This window comes from Rhinopithecus roxellana, chromosome 15 (assembly GCF_007565055.1).
Source record: "Rhinopithecus roxellana isolate Shanxi Qingling chromosome 15, ASM756505v1, whole genome shotgun sequence".
NCBI lineage: Eukaryota > Metazoa > Chordata > Mammalia > Primates > Cercopithecidae > Rhinopithecus > Rhinopithecus roxellana.
The window spans coordinates 43,013,804-43,036,068 of NC_044563.1; the positions used below are offsets into that span (position 1 = coordinate 43,013,804).

General features: G+C 36.6%; 1 protein-coding gene across 2 annotated transcripts in view; it reads left to right on the plus strand.

Annotated features, from left to right (window-relative positions):
* The window catches only part of GRM5 (glutamate metabotropic receptor 5), a 582,078-nt gene that overhangs the window by 231,685 nt on the left and 328,128 nt on the right, over positions 1-22,265 (plus strand). The window lies entirely within an intron of this gene.

The window sequence follows — 22,265 nt, forward strand, 5'->3', positions numbered from 1 at the left end:
GGCCCCAGTGTGTGATGTTCCCCTTCCAGAGTCCAAGTGATCTCGTTGTTCAGTTCCCACCTATGAGTGAGAACACGAGGTGTTTGGTTTTCTGTTCTTGCGATAGTTTGCTGAGAATGATGGTTTCCAGCTGCATCCATGTCCCTACAAAGGACATGAACTCATCCTTTCTTATGGCTGCATAGTATTCCATGGCATATATGTGCCACATTTTCTTAATCCAGTCTGTCACTGATGGACATTTGGGTTGATTCAAAGTCTTTGCTATTGTGAATAGTGCCACAATAAACATACGTGTGCATATGTCTTTATAGCTGCATGATTTATACTCCTTTGGGTATATACCCAGTAATGGGATGGCTGGGTCATATGGTACTTCTAGTTCTAGATCCTTGAGGAATCGCCATACTGTTTTCCATAATGATTGAACTAGTTTACAATCCCACCAACAGTGTAAAAATGTTCCTATTTCTCCACATCCTCTCCAGAACCTGTTGTTTCCTGACTTTTTAATGATTGCCATTCTAACTGGTGTGAGATGGTATCCCATTGTGGTTTTGATTTGCATTTCTCTGATGGCCAGTGATGACGAGCACTTTTTCATGTGCCTGTTGGCTATATGCATGTCTTCTTTTGAGAAATGTCTATTCATATCCTTTGCCCACTTTTTGATGGAGTTGTTTGTTTTTTCTTGTAAATTTGTTTGAGTTCTTTGTAGGTTCTGGATATTAGCCCTTTGTCAGATGAGTAGATTGCAAAAATTTTCTCCCACTCTGTAGGTTGCCTGTTCACTCTGATGGTAGTTTCTTTTGCTGTGCAGAAGATCTTTAGTTTAATTTGATCCCATTTGTCAATTATGGCTTTTGTTGCCGTTGCTTTTGGTGTTTTAGACATGAAGTCCTTGCCCGTGCCTATGTCCTGAATGGTATTACCTAGGTTTTCTTCTAGAGTTTTTATGGTTTTAGGTCTAACATTTAAGTCTCTAATCCATCTTAAATCAATTTTCGTATAAGGAGTAAGGAAGGGATCCAGTTTCAGCTTTCTGCTTATGGCTAGCCAATTTTCCCAGCACCATTTATTAAATAGGGAATCCTTTCCTCATTTCTTGTTTTTGTCAAGTTTGTCAAAGATCAGATGGCTGTAGATGTGTGGTGTTATTTCTGAGTACTCTGTTCTGTTCCATTGGTCTATATCTCTGTTACGGTACCAGTACCATGCTGTTTTAGTTACTATAGCCTTATAGTACAGTTTGAAGTCAGGTAGCATGATGCCTCCAGCTTTGTTCTTTTGACTTAGGATTGTCTTGGCAATGCAGGGTCTTTTCATAGTTGCTTTTAAAATTGATTTTGAGAATGACTACATGAGTTTGGTTTATAATGTAGAATCATAGAATTTGGGATTTGGAAGTGAGGAATTGCTTTCAGAGCATATTTTTAAAACATTAGAAAATGGGCTTGTTATTTTATATCACAAAAATGTCATTACCTTGCCTGGTCACCTACACTGTTTCTAGACAAGATACTAAAATATTAGCTTCCACAGAGATTGACTTGAATTACCTGGATAATTCACTTGATTGACACAACTCAGCCCATTCCCTGTTGTTGTGGCTGAATCAGTATATTAGTCAAATTCTCCAGAGAAATAAAACCAAAGCTATATACATATATAAAAAAATGCATTTATGTATATATGTGTGTATATATATTTACATATGTATATATATGATTTACAAGGTATTGGTTCATGTGATTGGAGAAGTCACAAGATCTGCAGTTGGCAGGCTAAAGACCCAGGAGAGCCAATGTGTGGTTCCAATCCAAGTCCAAAGGTCTTAGAACCATGAGAGCTGATAATATTAAGTTCCAGTCTGAAAGCTGGTAGGTTTGCAATTTAAGATGAGCCAATGTTTCAGTCCAAGTCTGAAGGCTGAAAAAGACCAATGTCCATCTCATGCTGTCAGGCAAAAAACATTACCTCTTAGCCTTTTCATACTATTCAGGTCTTCAATTGATTGAAGTCTATCCATATTAGAGAGGGCAATCTGCTTTACTCAGTCTACTGTTTGAAATATTAATCTTATCCAAAACACTCTCACAGACACAGGCAGAATAATGTTTGGTAAAATGTCTGGGCACCCATAGCCCAGGCACTAGACACATAAAATTAACTATCATCACTAGTAAGACAACACCATAGTTTTGAATGTATGAATGAAGTTCACTTCTGAGAAGGTAACACTGGAAGTTATAAGTGGTAGGGAAGCTGCTTCTTCATTGCATACCTTTAAAACATTATGTACCGTATATCTTTTTATTAACAGGTAGCCAATGTGAAGAACAGCAAAAACTTTAGAAACCACTTGCATCTTTCTCAGGATTTCTGCCCCAGATAGAGAGCCAAGTCACTTGTTACTAACTTTTGATTGCTTCTTAAGGGAAATGTACTACCTTCATTTTTCAAATGCTTAACTGACCTTCTGTGATCAGACTTAGCTCCAGCTAGGATACATTTTATGATAGCCATTTTATGTACCCAATTCTGTTCTGTCTGATCTGATGGCAATAGATTGATAGGGCTATTTTGGTATGAGGCCACACATCCTTCAGTAAAAATGATATTGAGTGAGATTCCTTTTTTATCAATGTCATACATTTTGTCAAAATCATCCCTAGTTGGCAGGAATGATCCACCAGTTACTTTTATGCAACCCAGGAACATGCCAGCTGCCAATATTCTCATACTGTATTCCGAAGTGCAGTGTTACCACTGCAGTAAAAAGATCAGAAAAGAAAAAAATCTGGCTTTAAGTAGGTCTGTTTTTCTGATAGGGAATAAAGAATTCCATGATTCCTATCTGCTCCATTTGACAGCAGTAATAAGAAAAATCAGCATTTGTTTTCAGTCATACAGGTGTATTTTCCAAAAAGCAAATGTTCTTTGATCCCACGTAACACTAAGTAAATAGATTGGTTTTTACGGTATTTGCCATTTTTCATCTATGATTTTATTTCCAGAAGCATTGCAAAATTTTATATTTTGTGTATTTTAAAATTTATTTTGTAGATGATAAACACAGAGTTCTTTCCATATAGTTTATTTCATGGAATACTAAATTTATAGCCTTTAGTTAGATTTTTTTATCCCCCCATTAACTGGTTATTTAGTAATTTGACATTTACTTGAACATCAATTCATCTCATTTTTAAGCAGTTTTGTTAGGTCTTCCTTACTCCAAATTTAAAAAATATCTTCCTGTAGTTTCTGCCTCTTGGCCCAGGTTTTTTTTTTCTCTCTCTCTCTCTCTCTAAAAGTAACATGTGATATTCTTTCAAATATTTGGGAACAACAGTGTGGTCCTCAGTACTCTCCAACTTCTCTTTGAAATATCCCAACTTCTTCCAACTATCTTAGTGAGATAGCACTGTGGGTGTTAATAAACCACTTATCAGAACCATTTATAGGACCATTTATCAAACACTTTTTGCCAATTACTGTGCTAAGCACTTTACATGTACTGTTTCATTTAACCATTAAGTTGACAAATGTTGACTATTTAGTATATGTTAAAGTGCTTGAAATAAATCAGTGAATAAAAGAAACGATAATTATTGCCCTTATGAAACTTACAGATAAGTTAGATAGAGGGTCATATAAGTGTTATGAAAAAATCCCACATCTAAGAACAACCTAAATATTAACTACTATTATATTTTATACACAAGAGCTCTAAGTAAGACTCAGTAAATATTGATGTGTGAAACGGAACAGAAAAGCAAAAGTTAATAGTTTTAAGAAAAAGTTTACATCTACTAACTCTAATTTTACAAATGAGGAAACTGATACCTCCAAAATTTGGATGACGTGCTTAAGGTCACCAATTACCCAACTATCATAACTTATAATCCAGTGTTCTTTTCTACTAATTTGTCTTCTATAGAGTAGAAACAGAAGGAAAGTTATTATATGATAGCAAACCCTAGGTTCTACATAGAACCTGGGTTTATTTTTAAAAAATTGTAAATAATTCAAATTTTAATTTTAATTAGTATTTTATATCAATGTTGCCTCCTAAAAATTTTTATTTAGTTCATCCTGTAACTTCTTTCAGCATTCTAGTGTTATTTTATTTACATATATTCTGCAAACCTCTCTTTTTTCTCCTTCTCTTCCCCAAATCCAACTTGAATGAATGGCTTTAGGAGCTAGAAGTAAAAGCTATGTGTAAAAAAAAAAAAAAAAAAAAGGCTATATTTAGAGCCTACTAGAAGGTCCACATTTAATAGCTGTATTTACTTATAAATATCTCCAGCTGCCTTAGGTCAACCATGTTTAATAGGTCATTCAACTTAAGTGCTTGGCAGGACTAAGACAACTCTGCTGCTGAGACACCTTCATCCATCAACACATCTGACCATCTGTGCTGCACATCGATAGAATGTTAGAATGATACAGACCTGGCCACTAGGTCTTTCCGTTTGAGCTGTGGGTAATCTGCCGTCTCATTGAGAATAAAAATATCCTGTTCAGGTCCCTGAAATAGTCTTGCTAAACACTTTGGCTCTGATAGCAGGCTGAGATCAATAATCTGAACAGTAATGGCATTTCATAAGGGACTTATTTTCTAGAATGAATACACTGTCTTAGTTCTGGATCCTGGGAAAGAATTACTTGAAATATATTATTTAAAAGTTAGAAATTTAAATAAGACTTGGAAACAAGAACTAGTTTTTAGCAAATTAACTACTGAAAGATAGTTTTATTTGATCTATAATTAATTTTATTTGAATAATTTGAGAATTTCGATTTTTTAATGCGATGACTATTACAAAACCACAAAAAGGAAATGTACTTAACTTTCAAAAGTACTTGGGGATTATAAGTAGCATTTCTTAGTGAGAAGTCAATCTACATCAATATTTGTCAAAATGGAAATGATAAGAACTTACTGTAAGAAGTAACTTTGCCAATGAAATTACAGTTTTTCTAGTCAAACTATCTTAGTGGCTATTCCCCAGAGGTAGATATTATTCTTTATCTTTACATGTAGCTAGAATATCTATTCCAAATTAAGTCATTTTCATACAAGTATGCAGGCATTCCTTGGAGAAAATGTGGGTTTGACTTCAGACCACCACAATAAAACAATTATCACAATAAAAATCATACAAATTTTTTGTTTTCTCAATTCATATAAAAAGTGGGCTGGGCACTGTGGCTCATGCCTGTAATCCTAGCACTTTGGGAGGCAGAGGCGGGTGGATCACCAGGTCAGGAGATCAAGACCATCCTGGCTAACACGGTGAAACCCCGTCTTTACTAAAAATGGAAAAAATTAGCCGGGCGTGGTGGCATGTGCCTGTAGTCCCAACTACTCAGGAGGCTGAGGCAGGAGAATGACATGAACCCGGGAGGCACAGGTTGCAGTGAGCCGAGACTGTGCCACCGCACTCCAGCCTGGGCGACAGAGCGAGACTCTGTCTCAAAAAAAAAGAAAAAAAAAAGTATCTTTATACTATACTGTAGCCTAATAAGTGCACAATAGAATTATGTCTAAAAATATATATAACTTAATTCAAACATACTTTATTGCTAAAAAAAAAAAAAAAAAAAAAAAAAAAGGCAAGCGATCATCTGGGCCTTCAGTGGGTTAGATTCTTTTTGCTGGTTGAGGGTCTTGCCTCGATGTTGGTATCTGCTGACTGATTAGGGTGGCAATTGCTGAAGGTGGCGGTGGCTGTGGCAATTTCTTAAAATAAGACAACAATGAAGTTTGCCACATCAAATGAGTCTTCCTTTCACAAAAGGAAGTGGTATTTATCTGTAGCATGAAACATTGTTTGATGGCATTTTACCCGTGTTAGAATTGCTCTTAAAATTAGAGTCAATCCTTTCAAATTCTGTCACTGCTTTATCTACTAAGTTTAGGTAATAGTCCAAATTCTTTGTTTTCTTTTCAACAATGTGATAGCAACTTCACCAGAGTATATTCTACCTCAAGAAACCACTTTCTTTGCTGATCTATAAGAAGCAACTCCTCATCCATTTAAGATTTATCATGAGATTGTAGGAGTTCAGTCCCATCTTTATACTCACTTTCTAATTCTAGTTATCCTACTCTTTCCATTACATCTTCAGTTACTTCCTTGACTAGAAGTACTGGAACACCTCAAAGTCATCCATGAGGGTTGGAATCACTTCTAAACTCCTGTTGTTGATATTTTGAGCTTCTCCCACGACTCATGAATGTTCTTAATGACACCTAGAATGGTGAATCCTTTCCAGAAGGTTTCCAACTTGCTTTGCTCATATCCATCTGAGGGATTACCATCTATGACAGTTATGCCTTATGAAATGTATTTTAGAAATAATAAGACATGAAAGTCAAAATTACTTGTTGATTCATATTCTGCAGAATGGATATTGTGTTAGTAAGTATGTAAGCAACATTAAACTCCATGTATGTCTCTATCAGACCTCTTGGCTGGCCGGGCACATTGTCAATTATTAGCAGTAGTACTTTGAGAGGATTTGTGTGTGTGTGTTTGTGTGTGTGTATGTATATATATATATATACGTATATATATATATATATACGTATATATATACGTATATATATATACGTATATGTATATATATATACGTATATGTATATATATACGTATATATATACGTATATATATATATATATGTGAGTAGTAATTCTCAAAAGTAAACTTAAAACATTCAATAAATCGGCCAGGCGTGGTGGCTCAAGCCTGTAATCCCAGCACTTTGGGAGGCCAAGATGGGTGGATCACGAGGTCAGGAGATCAAGACCATCCTGCTCTACACGGTGAAACCCCATCTCTACTAAAAAATACAAAAAACTAGCCGGGCGAGGTGGCGGGCGCCTATAGTCCCAGCTACTTGGGAGGCTAAGGCAGGAGAATGGCATAAACCCGGGAGGCGGAGCTTGCAGTGAGCTGAGATCCGGCCACTGCACTCCAGTCTAGGCGACTGAGCGAGACTCCATCTCAAAAAGAAAAAAAAAAAAAATTCAGTAAACCATGCTGTAAAGAGATGTGCTGTCACCCAGGCTTTGTTTTTTCATTTTTAGAACACAGTCATAAATTTAACATAATTCATACATTTCCTAGTCTTCTCAGAATGGAAATGATTATTGGCTTCTAATTAAAGTCACCAGTTTTATTATCTACTCATAGAAGAGTTAGCCTGTCCTTTGACAATTTGAAGCAAGGCCTTAACTTCTCTCTAGCTGAGAAAGTGTTAGATGGCATCTTCTTCCATTAAAAAAAAAAAAAAAAAAGGCTGTTTTGTCTACCTTGAAAATATGTTGTTGAAGCTTCTCTATCAGTCTACACTTGCTGCTTCACCCAGCACTTTTATGTTATAGAGACAGTTTCCTTCTTTCAACCTCATGAAATAACCTCTGCTAGCTTAACACATTTTCTGTAGCTTCCTCCCCTCTCTCAGCCTTTATAGGATTAAAGAGAGTTGAAGTCTTGCTCTCGATTAGAATTTTGGTTTACAAGAATGTTGTGGCTGACTTGATCTATCAAGACCATGAAAACTTTCTCCATATGAACAATAAGGCTGTTTCTCTTTCTTATCATTTCTGTATATTCACAACTTGGCTGATTTTGCAACGGGCCTAATTTTTGGCCTATATTTGCTTCCACTATACCTTCTTCGTTAAGTATAATCATTTCTAGCTTTTAAAGTGAGAGACTTACAATTCTTCCTTTCACTTGAGCATTTAGCCATTGTAGGGCTATTAATTAGCCTAATTTCTATATTGTTGTGTCTTTAGGGATAGGGAGGCCTGAGGAGAGGGAGAGAGACAGAAGTACAGCCAGTGGGTGGGACCATCAGAACATACTACCCTCATTACTGTCTTATATGGGCACAGTTTGTGATTCCCCAAACCAATGACAACAGTAGCATGTTCCTAACACAAAGAAATAATAAATGTCTGAGGTGACAGATATGTTTATTACCCTGATTTGATCCTTATATATTGTATACATTTATGGAAATATCACACTCTATGTCATAAATGTGTATAATTATCATGTAAATTGAAATAATAATACACGCAAAAAAGATCACTGATTACAGATCACCATAACAGATATAATAATAATGAAAAAGTTTGAAATATTGTGAGAATTAACAAAATTACACAAAATGAGACCATGCCATTGGAAAAATAGTGTCAATAGATGTGTAGGACAGAGTTGCCAACAAACCTTCAATTTCTAGAAAATGCAATCTCTGCGGAGTTACAATAAAATCAAGTGCAATAAAAAGGCATGTCTATAATTTTTTTCTACTAGGTCATTCAATGTCATAAATTTGTAGTATGGGATAAAAGTTAACAATAGGAATGATAGTACCTTTACTGAGGTCATTGGGAAATGTCAGATGTGAAGTAGACACCAGATCATGAGTTCAGTTTTGGATAAGTGGAGTTCAGATACATTTCTTTTTTATTATTATTATACTTTAAGTTCTAGGGTACATGTGCACAACGTGCAGGTTTGTTACATATGTATACATGTGCCATGTTGGTGTGCTGCACCCATTAACTAGTCATTTACATTAGGTATATCTCCTAATGATGTCCCTCCCCCCACCCCTCCCCCCACCCCACAACAGGCCCCAGTGTGTGATGTTCCCCTTCTTGTGTCCAAGTGTTCTCATTGTTCAGTTCCCACCTATGAGTGAGAACATGCAGTATTTGGTTTTCTGTCCTTGTGATAGTTTGCTGAGAATGTGGTTTCCAGCTTCGTCCATGTCACTACAAAGGACATGAACTCACAATTTTTTATGGTTGCATAGTATTCCATGGTGTATATGTGCCACATTTTCTTAATCCAGAGTTCAGGTATATTTCAAAGATAAAAGTAGTCTACTAGGTAGGAGAATATGTAAGTTGGGAGCTCAGAAGAGACATATAGGCTGTAAATAGAACTGAGAGAATCATCAGGATACTATCAAATCAAGGACGTATTTGTTAAACTTAAGAGAGGAATTCTAAGAAATTATCTTTGAGGGACCTCAGCATTTAGGTTGAAAAAAAAAAAAGATGAATTCTAAATCAGAGACAGGAACAGGCAAATCCAGAGATGTAGACGGGAAACCAAGAGTGTTGTGTCATCCAAGTCGATGGAAGAGAGTATTTACAGGCAAGACCACAGGGTCAACTGAATTTAGGAGATCAAGTGAAAATAATACTGAAATGGCCATTTGAATTTATTGAGGTGGAGAGAATTGGCAATTTAACAAGGCATGGCTGAATAGAGTAATAAAAGTAGATTAACAAAGGTGTGGCTAAGAACTGAGTAGAAGGTGAAAAAATGAACCCATGACATATAAGCCAGTATTTTGGTAAGTTCAAGTAATAAGGAATGAAGAATGAAATCTACCACTCACCCTTGAAAAACATGAGTTTGAACTGTGCAGATCTCCATATACAGATTTTTTTATCAATTGATATGTTGAAATTTATTTTGAGATTTGCAATAATTTGAACAAACTAACAGAAAAACTATGTTGCCTAGGATTTTTTTAAAAAATAAGAAAATATGTGTCATAAATGAATATAATATTTACATATACTATTTTATCATTTACTACCATAAAATCTACACTAATCTATTATAAAATGTTAAAATTTATCAAAATGTTTGTGCACACTTATGAGCCATTCCTAAGAGGAAACAAAGATTTACTATTAAATCATAACTACATAAAATTAGCTGTAGTACATGTTGTACTACTGTAATAATTTCAAAGCCACCTCCTATTGATATTGCAATGATTTCAAGTATTGTGGGTATCTGCTTAACTCACAGTTTGAGGCTAATCATCTCCCTGTGAACAGTTCATTTCAGCAGTAAATCACACATCACAGTAAAAAGTGATTGTTCCTAGTTATTGCATATTTTTTTTATCATGTCTCGTGCAATACTGTGAACCGTAAATAACACCATGGGAACCAAAGTGTCAGTAGTGATGCTGGAAGTACTCCCAAAAAGAAGAGAAAAGTCATGACATCACAAGAAAAAGTTGAGTTGCTTAGTATATACTGTATATTGAGGTCTGCAGCTGCAGATGCCCTTCATTTCAAAATAAACAAATCCAGCATAAGGAAAGACCAATGTAATGAAAAAAAAGGAAACATATGAAGCCATCCCTGTGGTTACACCAGCAGGTGTGAAAACCTCACTGTTCTGGGGAAATACTTTTTAATGTAATTTTGAAAATGCAACTTTAATGTAGGTGCAGGATTGAGTTTAAGAAAGGTATACATATAGAGTCTAATATTATTCAAGAAAAAGCAAAGTCATTAAAGGGTGACTTACTCAAAAGGAAGGTGAAGGATCTAAAGCTGGAGAATTTAATGCTAGCAAAAGATGGTTTGATAATTTTACAAAGATATTTGGCTTAAAAATTGTCAAGATAATGAGAAAAACAGTTTATGTTGCCCAAGCAGCAGCAGACAAGTTCCAAAACACCATTAAGAAAACCACTGAGGAGAAGGAACATTTGCTGGAACAGATTATTTTTTTCATTTTTTTATTATACTTTAAGTTTTAGGGTACATGTGCATAACGTGCAGGTTTGTTACATATGTATATTTGTGCCATGTTGGTGTGCTGCACCCATCAACTCGTCAGCACCCATCAATTCATCATTTATATCATGTATAACTCCCCAATGCAATCCCTCCCCCCTCCCCCCTCCCCATGATAGGCCCCAGTGTGTGATGTTCCTCTTCCCGAGTCCAAGTGATCTCATTGTTCAGTTCCCACCTATGAGTGAGAACATGCGGTGTTTGGTTTTCTCTTCTTGTGATAGTTTGCTAAGAATGATGGTTTCCAGCTGCATCCATGTCCCTACCAAGGACGCAAACTCATCCTTTTTTATGGCTGCATAGTATTCCATGGTGTATATGTGCCACATTTTCTTAATCCAGTCTGTCACAGATGGACATTTGGGTTGATTCCAAGTCTTTGCTATTGTGAATAGTGCCGCAATAAACATACGTGTGCATGTGTCTTTGTAGTAGAATAATTTATAATCCTTTGGGTATATACCCAGTAGTGGGATGGCTGGGTCATATGCTACATCTAGTTCTAGATCCTTGAGGAATTGCCATACTGTGGAACAGATTTTTAATGTGTGTCAAAGTGCTCTATTCTGTACAGAAAAATACCACAAAGAATATGTATTAATAAAGAAGAGAAGTGAACGCTAGGAAGGAATAAGCTAACCCTCCTGTATTGTGATAAATACAGTCAGGTTTATTATGATCATGACTTCTCTTATCTACAAAGTTGCTCATCTCCTAGCATTGAAGGGAAAAGATGAGCATCAGCTACCAGTCTTTTGGTTGTACAAGAAGACCTGGACATTGAGAACTATTTTTCTTGATAGGTTTCATTAGCAGTTTGTCCCTGAAGTCATGAAGTACCTGGCTTGTAAGGACTGCCTTATAAAGTTCCTTTGCTATTGAACAATGCCCCTTACCGCCCAGAACCTCATGAGTTCGACATGGAAATATCTACTTGCCCCTAGACACAAAGTCTCTAACTCAGCCTCTAGATTAGGAGTCATAAGGACCATAAAAGCTCATTACACCGAGTACTCTATGGAAAGTATCATCAACAGTTTGAAGAGTATACAAATAGAGACAACATCATGAAAGTCTGGAAAAATTATACCACTGAAGATACAATTGTTGTTATGGAAAAAAGCCCTGAAAGCCATCAAGCCTGATACAATAAATCCCTGCTGAAGAAAACTGTTTCCAGATGTTGTGTATCACTTCACAATATTTATGATAGAGCCAATTAAGGAAATCATGAGATCATGGGTATGGAAAAAAAAGGTGGGGGTGAAGGGTTTCAGAATACGGATCTTGGAGAAATTCAAGAGCTAACAGACATCACACTACCAGAATTAACAGAAGATGACTTTGATGGAGATGAGTGCTTTTGGATCAGTGCCAGATGAGGAGGAAGATGATGTTGAAGAAGTAGTGTCAGAAAGCAAATTGACATTAGATAATCTAGCAGGAAGATTTCAGTTATTCAAGACTGCTTTTGGCTTCTTTTATGACATGGTCCTTTCCGTGATACAGGCATTGAAATTAAAGCTAACAGTGGATGAAGGCTTGATACTGTATAGAAACATTTTTAGAGAAATGGAAAAGAAAAGAAAGGCAGAAATTACAATGCATTTCCTTTAATGTGTTAAGTTAAACCAAATGTGCTTGCCTCTCCTGTCTCCCCTTCCACCTCATCTGCTTCGTCTGCCACTGCCACCCCTGAAACAGCAAGACCTTCCCTTCCTCTTCCCCATCAGCCTACAGTGTGAAGGCAATTAGGATGAAAACCTTTATGATGATCCACATCTACTTCATGAATAGTAAATATATATGTTTCTTCCCTATGAGTTTCTTGATAATATTTCTTCATCTTGCTTACTTTATTATAAGAATACAGTATATAATGCATACAACATACAAAAATATGTGTTAATCAACTGATTATGTTATTTGTAAGAATTGGGTCAACAGTAGGTCATTAGTAGTTAAGATTTAGGAGAGTCAAAAGTTAGGCCAGGCATGGTGGCTCAAGCCTGTAATCCCAGCACTTTGAGAGGCCGAGACAGGCGGATCACGAGGTCAGGAGATCAAGACCATCCTGGCTAACACAGTGAAACCCCGTCTCTACTAAAAAATACAAAAATCTAGCCAGGCGAGGTGGCGGGTGCCTGTAGTCCCAGCTACGTGGGAGGCTGAGGCAGGAGAATGGTGTAAACCTGGGAGGCAGAGCTTGTAGTGAGCTGAGATCCGGCCACTGCACTCCAGCCTGGGCGACAGAGCGAGACTCCGTCTCAAAAAAAAAAAAAAAAACAAAAGTTGTATGTAGATATTTGACTGTGTAGCATGATGTTGCCTCTAACTCCTGCATTGTTCAAGGATTAACTGTATATTTTAAGCGAAAATGAGGTAAAGAGAGATTTTTTAACATTAATATTTTATTTATTTCCAAAGATGTAATTTATGATAATGAAAAATAATTTAAATGGTGAACAAAATGTATAGTGAAAAGCACTTGTATTTCTGTGTCGACTCATGGTATTATTAAATCATTTGCTATTTGATAATATTATGAATGAAAATTGTATCATAATGTTTTAATTTGTAGTTTTAAAATTATGAGTAAGATAGTAAATATTTTCATATGTTGTGACATATATCTTTATGTCCTAAAAGCTACTTATCCATGTACTAAAATCATTTTTTTGTTTAGTTTTCCTTATTGATTTCTTTCTTTTTTTTTTTTTTTTTTTGAGAGGGAATCTCGCTCTGTCGCCCAGGCTGGAGTGCAGTGGCGCGATCTCGGCTCCTGCAAGCTCCGCCTCCCGGGTTCATGCCATTCTCCTGCCTCAGCCTCCTGAGTAGCTGGGAATATAGGCGCCCGCCACCTCGCCCAGCTAATGTTTTTTTTTTTTTTTTTTGTATTCTTAGTAGAGAAGGAGTTTCACCGTGTTAGCCAGGATGATCTCAATCTCCTGACCTCGTGATCCGCCCGCCTTGGTCTCCCAAAGTGCTGGGATTACAGGCAGGAGCCATCGTGCCCTGCCTCCTTATTGATTTCTAATCAGGAATCATTAATTATTAATTATTAATTTCTAATTAAGGAAGGTAGCTCATTGGAATATGTTGAAAATATTTTACTCTTGTCATTTAATTTGGACTTTATGATCTTCAGACAATACCAAGCTTTATAATTTTTAGATTTTTAAAATTTATGATATATAGTATATGTATCTTGCATGAAAAGTCAGTTGTTTATTTAATTGGTTAATTTTGGTATCCAGGTAGGATAGGTAATTTAATTAATGAAAAGTGGGTTATGAATAGTATAAAATTCATAAAAATGTGGGAATTGGTGACATTTAAAGTCCAGGTAGAGGAAACCAACTGAGAAGATGTACTACAGAACCAGAACTGAAATTTAAAAATGTGTTGGGATATATACAGCTTAAATATTTAGAAATAGAAAAATCACTTGATGGCCTTTCTTCCTAAATTTGGAGGCAAGTGGAGAAGGAAGTTTCTGTGTGTGTATGTGTGTGTGTGTAGCATAAGGGGTGTGACAGTGGGTTGAGAAACAGTTGAGATTGGAAACCAGGGAAACTATACTGCTAATAAGTGGTTTCATTTATTACTTTTTAAAGATATTACTCCATCTGTTACAAACAATGAAAAGAGAAAGATTTCATTAAACTGTAATACAAGATATTTGTAAAATAAGACCAAATTTAACATTTGTAACTGTAGAGTCACATAAAGTATTATATTAAATTCTCACTGTCAGGGATTTAAAGGTTCATTAAACAATAGCCCTTTTCTCAAATTAAATACCAGCAAGAAGTCATGGAGTTAGTATATATTAGCTAAATGAAAACCAAATCTTTGATCTGTGACCAAATATTCTTCTCCATCCCCACAGTCACAGACAGGGCTGCACAATCACAGGACTTGCCCGCTTTAATAGATAGCTTTCAGAAGGACAAGAGAAAAACTCTTAGGTTCAGAGAACAGACTGCTCCATAAAAAGAAGAGATGGAGTCATACACACTCAACTCCTTCTCCAGTTTCACCAGACAGGTGAGTCACTATCCGCAGAAGAGATAGTAGGAAGGTGGTGAAATGAAGCTGTGTGTTTACCTTCAATCCTTTTCCCTCCTGGAGCATAAAAGTCCGCCTCAAACACCCCTATTAAAATGTAAAGAATGAGATATTTATTTTATTTTTCACAAGTCCCTTCTGAAGTGAATAATATTAACCTAACTTTACAGATGAAGAGTCTGAAACCCAGAGACGTTAGGTTTTTTTTTTTTTTTTTTTTTTTTTTTTTTTTTTTTTTTTTTTTTTTTGAGATGAAGTCTCACTCTGTCGCCCAGGCTGGAGTGCAGTGGCGCAATCTCGGCTCACTACAAGTTCCGCCTACTGGGTTCACGCTATTCTCCTGTCTGAGCCTCCTGAGTAGCTGGGACTACAGGCACCTGGCTATTTTTTTGTATTTTTAGTAGTAGAGGTTTCAAAATGTTAGCCAGGATGGTCTCGATCTTCTGACCTCGTGATCCGCCTGCCTCGGCCTCCCAAAGTGCTGGAATTACAGGCATGAGTCACCGTGCCTGGCCGACGTTACTTATGTCTTTAAAGGCAACTCTGCTTGCTAGATAAACAGCTGAAATTTAAATAATAGCAGTTGCCTTGGGAGGTGCTGTAGGTCTGACAACTGAAAATGAATAGAGGCCTTTGATGTTATTGGATGAAGAAGTATTCCTATGCCCAGGATGAAACCAACCCAGGACTTTGAAGCCCTCTTCTAATACTAGAGCTTGTGCTTTAAAGTAATCTGCATCTCAAAGTACCCTGTTGGCTTTGAGATTGACTGCACTGCGAACATTTGTTTAGATAAATATTTTTAAACTGTTGATGATAATAATTACTTTTTATAGTGTGATCTTTATTTAGCAAGCACTGTTCTAAGTGGTTGATCTTCACATATTAATTTACTGACTTTTTATAGCAATTCTATTTGTAAGCTATCATTATTAACTTCATTTTATAGCTGAAGAAACCGAGACACAGAGAGACAACCAATTTGCTCAAAGTCCCACGGGCAATAAATGGCAGTGAGAATATTAGAAGGTAACCTGTATCCTAAACCATTCTGGAAAACCATCTCTGGATCTTTGATAATCCTCAATTTCAGTAATAAATTTTGTCCTTACAGTATAAGATAATATATCTTTCTCTATTTTCAAGAGAGATAATTTAAACAAAGGAAAATATAGAATTAAAGATGATTCTGAAAATGTTTCTTTAAAAAAAAATAAGATTAAGAAACCGGAAGCAATTATACTTTCTGTAATCAAGAAAATTTAATAATTAAATGGTCTTTCAAACTGCACTTCCATTTTCCCAGGAAACTAAACTTTTTTTTTTTTTTTTTTTTTTTTTTTTTTTTTTTTTTTTTTTTTGAGATGGAGTCTCGCTCTGCCACCCAGGCTGGAGTGCAGTGGCTGGATCTTAGCTCACTGCAAGCTCCGCCTCCCGGGTTCACGCCATTCTCCTGCCTCAGCCTCCCGAGTAGCTGGGACTACAGGCGCCCGCCACCTCGCCCGGCTAGTTTTTTGTATTTTTTCGTAGAGACGGGGTTTCACCGTGTTAGCCAGGATGGTCTCGATCTCCTGACCTCGTGATCCGCCCGTCTCGGCCTCCCAAAGTGCTGGGATTACAGGCTTGAGCCACCGCGCCCGGCCGAAACTAAACTTTTTGATGAAACTTTAGTTTTTAGTAAACAGGAAAGTTTGAAGTTGCTTTATAAGTGTGTGTAAACATCTGCAGAGAATCAAAGACAAACAGTATTATTCTGTGCTGAACTCGGGTCAAAAACATTTGCTCTTTACTGTTTTCTAGATTTCTTTTGTTTGTTTGTTTGTTTTTTTGAGACGGAGTCTCACTCTATCACTCAAGCTGGAGTGCAGTGGCGGTATGTCAAGTCACTGCAGTCTCCGTCTCCTGGCTTCAAGCGATTCTTCATCCTTAGCCTCCCAAGTAGCTGTGATTACAGGCAGGCACCACCAAGCCCAGCTAATTTTTGTATATTTTTTAGTAGAGATGGGGTTTTGCCATTTTGGCCAGGTTGGTCTCAAACTCCTGACTTCAAGTGACCTCAGCTTCCCAAAGTGCTGAGATTACAGGCATGAGCCACCACACCTAGCCCACTTTTCTAGAAGATTGACATGATTTGGTAGAATTAACAGAAGATGTGAACTATCATACATATACACACACACACACACACACATTTACATACACATATATACATGTGTACATTTCTATTAATTGGTGGGCATTGTGATAAATCATACTAAAAACAGTGACTGATTAACTGAGGCCCATCAGCTGAATTCTATTTTTGTAAGATAGTTTCAATGAAACACAGTTGCATTCATTGACATAAAGTCTATGGCTGCTTTGGGGCTATAATTGCAAAACTGAACAGTTTTAATAGAAATCATATGTCCCATAGAGCCTTAAATATTTAACATCTGACCCTTTACAGGAGAGGTTTGCTACCTGATCCAGAGTTTTTTCATCTGTGAAGATGAATATGCCTACATACATAGCAGTATTAAGGTTAAGTTTTCATTACTATTCAAAAGTAGTCATGTTTTGCACATAAACTCCACTTTTTTTCCAATCCTTCTTGAGGTTTAAGGGCTTCTGATGGGTTATGAGATCAGAGAGTCTTAGGAGTGTTTGTTGGAGTTGAGGGTACAGGCTTGAATGCCGTGATTCTTCGTGGAGAGGAGACCCAGAACAAAGGAGCTTTCTTTGACTTCAGCATCCTGGAACATAATGTTCAAAGCAGTTGCAACAGGCAGTGCATTTGAACTACCTCCTCATTCAACCCTAAGTGATTTAATTTTACCTAAAATAAAAGAATGTGCTAAGTTTAATAAGAAAGGTACTCTTTAGGTATAGATATTAGTCTTTTTAATATAGTTATTTTTATACTTCTCATTTGCTAAATTGTTTCAATAACATGGATTAAAAATGCTTCTTTTCTTTTTTCCTCATCCCATTGTCCCTGCTTTCCTCAGAGTTGTTTTTTTCTGTAAAACAAATTTAATTGTGTCATCCTTCTGCAAAATGATCTTAGTTGACTCCCCTTTGCCATCATATTCCACTCCATAATTTGGCATATACTACGTGGCCTAAAATCTGCCAATCTCTTCCTATTATACTCAGAGGTGAGATTTAAACTATTTAACAACTAGTAAGATGTGGATCCAATCAAAACAAATGCAAGTCATAACCAATGGGTTAATTCATGCTGATGCATACCAGCCAAATATCAGAACTGACACACTTCTGCACCTTCCCACTGCTATATCTTCACCTATTCTATCTCAAAATGCCTTACAATTCTCTGAACATGTCTAGCTTACAGTGTAACCTACACTTTTTTTCTCCCTGGAATTACTTCCTGTTCTTTTACCTATATAGGCAGGTTTGTATATCAGGTTTATCAAGTAAGACATTTCCCGGCAGTTTGGAAGACATCCTTAACTTCAGTAGGACTTCCACAGACCCCTTAAAAAATCCCTGTGACTTTTCACTTTTATTTTTCTGTTTTCTTCTTCTTCCTCTTACACTAGAATATAAGCTCCTTGAAAGTGTGGGTAAAGGTTTATAAACCTTCATACCTTTCATACCTAACACATTATAGGTATTTTAGAATGACTGAAACTGCAGGGGAAAGAAAACCAAATTGGCAGTTATAGAGACAGAGAAAAACGATTTTCTTTAACTATAGTCAGACTAAGTAAAAGGCAGGATTTTCAAACCTAAAAGCGAAAAAGCAGACTAAATGTTTATGTTTCTCTGCAAGGAAGCCAGCTAAAAGTCTCCTGGTGGAGAACAGAGGTGACTCCCTAGGACACCCTTCCCATGAGTTTATGACAGGTCTATTTCATAACTTTTCTTACAGAATGGTGAATTTCTGGCCTTTGCAAAACACATCTGAAGAAATGAGCACTTTCTATGAGGCTTTAAACATGCATTCAACTAATCAATCACTTGCAATAGGAAAAGTCAAATTATTAGTAAAGTGATGAGACAAGGAAGACCAGATACATTCTTGGACACATGTCTGTGCTGTTTTAAAGGAAGCCTTCATAGGTTTTATATCTTTACAAAGGCAGGGAAAACAGATTTAGTTTCTTCAGTACTCTGACTTCATATTATTACACTTGCCAGCTAATAAAGTGAATATTGATTAGATATTATTTGGTCATTAGTTAAGAATATTTTAAAGCTTTATTGTTTTTAAATAGCTTATCAAAACATGAATGCAAGTCTTTATGCTTCAAGATGATTTATAGAGATTCTTTCAGTTTACCTTTTTGTACACACCAAAATCTGTTTTCTTACTCAATTTTACTTAAAAAAAATATTTGGCAATTTTTTTTTACAAAAAGTGATTTTTTAAATTGCTTTTGTCATGGATACATATTTGTATGTATTTATGGGGTGTGCATGATTTTTTTTTTTTACAGTCATAGAATGTGTAATGATCATGTTAGCGTTAGGGTATTTACAGTATCCATCACCTCAAGTATTTATCATTTCTATGTGTTGGGAACATTCCAAGTTCTCGCTTATAGCTATTTTAGAACAAACAATATATTTTTGTTAATGACAGTTTACTTAGCTAACAAACATTAGAATGTTTTTCTTCTGGCCGGGTGCAGTGGCTCAAGCCTGTAATCCCAGCACTTTGGGAGGCCGAGATGGGTGGATTACGAGGTCAGGAGATCGAGACCATCCTGGTCTACATGGTGAAACCCCGTCTCTACTAAAAAATACAAAAAACTAGCCGGTCAAGATGGCAGGTGCCTGTAGTCCCAGCTACTCAGGAGGCTGAGGCAGGAGAATGGCTAAACCCCGGAGGCGGAGCTTGCAGTGAGCCAAGATCGCACCACTGCACTCCAGCCTGGGCAACAGAATGAGACTGCCGTCTCAAAAAAAAAAAAAAAAAAAAAAAGAATGTTTTTCTTCTATCTAATTGTATGTTTGCACCCATTAACAAACCTCTCTTATTTATGCTCTACCCATGTACACACCCTTCTCAGCCTCAGGTATCTACTTCCATGTGAAAACCTTTTTTTTTTTTTTTGGTCCCGCATATATGAGTGAGAACATGTGATATTTGTCTTTCTGTGCCTGGCTTATTTAACTTAACATAATGAACACCAGTTTCATCCATGTTGCTAAAAATGAAATTATTTCACTATTTATTATGCCCTAATAGTATTTCATTGTGTTTATATATACCACATTGCTTATCAATTAATCTACTGATGGATACTTCGATTTATTTCATACCTTGCTTTTGTGAATAGTGCTGTAATAAACTTAGAGGTGCAGATATCTCTTTGATCTACTGATTTCCTTTTCTTCATATACATACCCAGTAATTGGAATTGCTGGATCATACGATAGTTTCATTTTTTCTTTTTTGAGAAACCTTTATGCTGTTTTCCATAGCATCTGTATAAATTTACATTTTTTACCAACATTGTATAAGAGTTCCCTTTTCTTTGCATCCTGGCTGGCATCTTTTATTTTTTGTCTTTTTAATAATAGCCATTCTAACTGGGATGATGAGACCTCATTGTGGTTTTGACTTACATTTCCCTGGTGCTTATTGATGTGGAGCATTCCTTCATGTACCTGTCAGCCATTTACACGTCTTTGAGAAATGTCTATTCATGTCTTTTGCTCACTTTTTCATGCAATTATTTGTAATTTTTTGGTGGGGGTGGGTGGGAGTTCTTTTGTTGTTGTTGTTGTTGTTTTTAGCTGTTAAGTTCCTTGTATACGCTGAATGTTACTATCTTGTCAGATGAAACATTGTGCAAATATTTTATTCCATTCAACAGGTTATCCCTTCACTGTGCTGATTATTTTCTTCACTGTGCAGAAGCTTTTTAGTTTAAAACAATCCCATTTGTTTATTTTTGTTTTTGTTGTCTGTGCTTTTTAGGTCTTAGCTATAAAATCTTTGCCTAGACCAATGTCTTTAAGTGTTTCCTCTATGTTTTCTTTTAGTACTTTTATAGTTTGGGGTCTTACTTTGAGTCTTTAATCCATTTTAAGATGATTTTTGTATGTCATGAGAGATAGGAGTCCTGTTTCTTTCTTCTGCATATGGATATCCAGTATTCCTGGCACTATTTATTGAAAAGGATGCTCTTTCCTCAATGAATATTCTTCACACCTTTCCCAAAAATCATTTGGATATAAAACACATGGATTTATTTCTGGGTTCTCTCTTCTGTTCCATTGGTCTATGTACCATTTTTCATATCATGCCATATTATTTTGGTCACTATATTCTTGTAATATATGTTAAAGTCAGATAGTGTGATGTCTCCAGCTTTGTTGTTATTACTTAGGATTGCTTTGGTTTTTCAGACTCTTTTTTGATTCCATGAAAATTTTAAGATTCTTTTTCTTTTCCTGTGAAGAATATTATTGGTATTTTCATAGGAATTACATGGAATCTGTAAATTGCTTTGAGTAGTATGGTCATTGTAACAATGTTCATTCTTTCAATCTATGAGTATGTGATGTCTCCATATTCAATTAAGTTCTCTTAAATTTCTTTCATCAGAATTTTGTAGTTTTCTATGTAAAGGTCTTTCACTTCTTTGGCTAAGTATACTTCTAGATATTTTATTTTTTATAGCCAGTGTAATTGGGATTACCTTCTTTATTTTCTTCTCAGCCAGTTCATTATTGGTGTATAGAAATACTACTGGTATTTTAGTTTTAATTTTGTATCCTGCAACTTTACTAAATTTATCAGATCTACAAGGTTTTGGGTATAGTCTTTAAATTATTCTAGATAAGTAAGATCATGTCATCTACAAATTATTTAGTATCTGTGGTACTGATTGGGTAGGGCACTTTGGCTCTGAGTGTGTGCAGCAGTGTAGTCTTTGTATGATTTGTTTGGGTATAGGCAGTGTCAGGATAGTCTGTGATTTCCTTGGTAGCTTAGGGTACAATTGGTAGTGAAGGCTATAGTGATGTTTTGCTGGAGACAGGAACATCCACTGAGATAGTCTTCAGGCCCCAGTGGTGGCAATGGCAGGCTAAATGTGCCTGAGTCTCACCAAGCACAGCATTCACTGGCACCAATGTTAACGGGCTCAGGCTAGCTGATTCTTCGGCCTCCAGGCAGCTTGCTCAGGTACTGGTAGTGGCAGCTTTGCGTTGGGCAGGTGGGTAGGTCCTCAGGTCCCTGAGCAGTGGGTGTGGTGTTGGTGATGGGGGTAGCAGTGGCAGAATGATCCTTTGGATTCCAGCAGTCCAAGTTGGTGTTGTCAGTGGCTTCAATAGCTGGCCCACAGTTGGTGTGTGTGGACAGGTGCCAGCTGTGGTGGTAGTGGCAATTTTGATGGACTCATCCTCAGCACCATGAGAGGTGGTAGATGGGGCAGAGTGATCTCCAAACCCCCAGATGCCAAGTGGCATGCTCAGGCACTTGGGGAGGGATATTTGAATGGGGTGTGACTGTCCACAGGTACCACAGAGGTACATACTGATGCTGGCTGTGGTAGGCATGAGTTGAGTGATGCTCAGACTCCTGGCA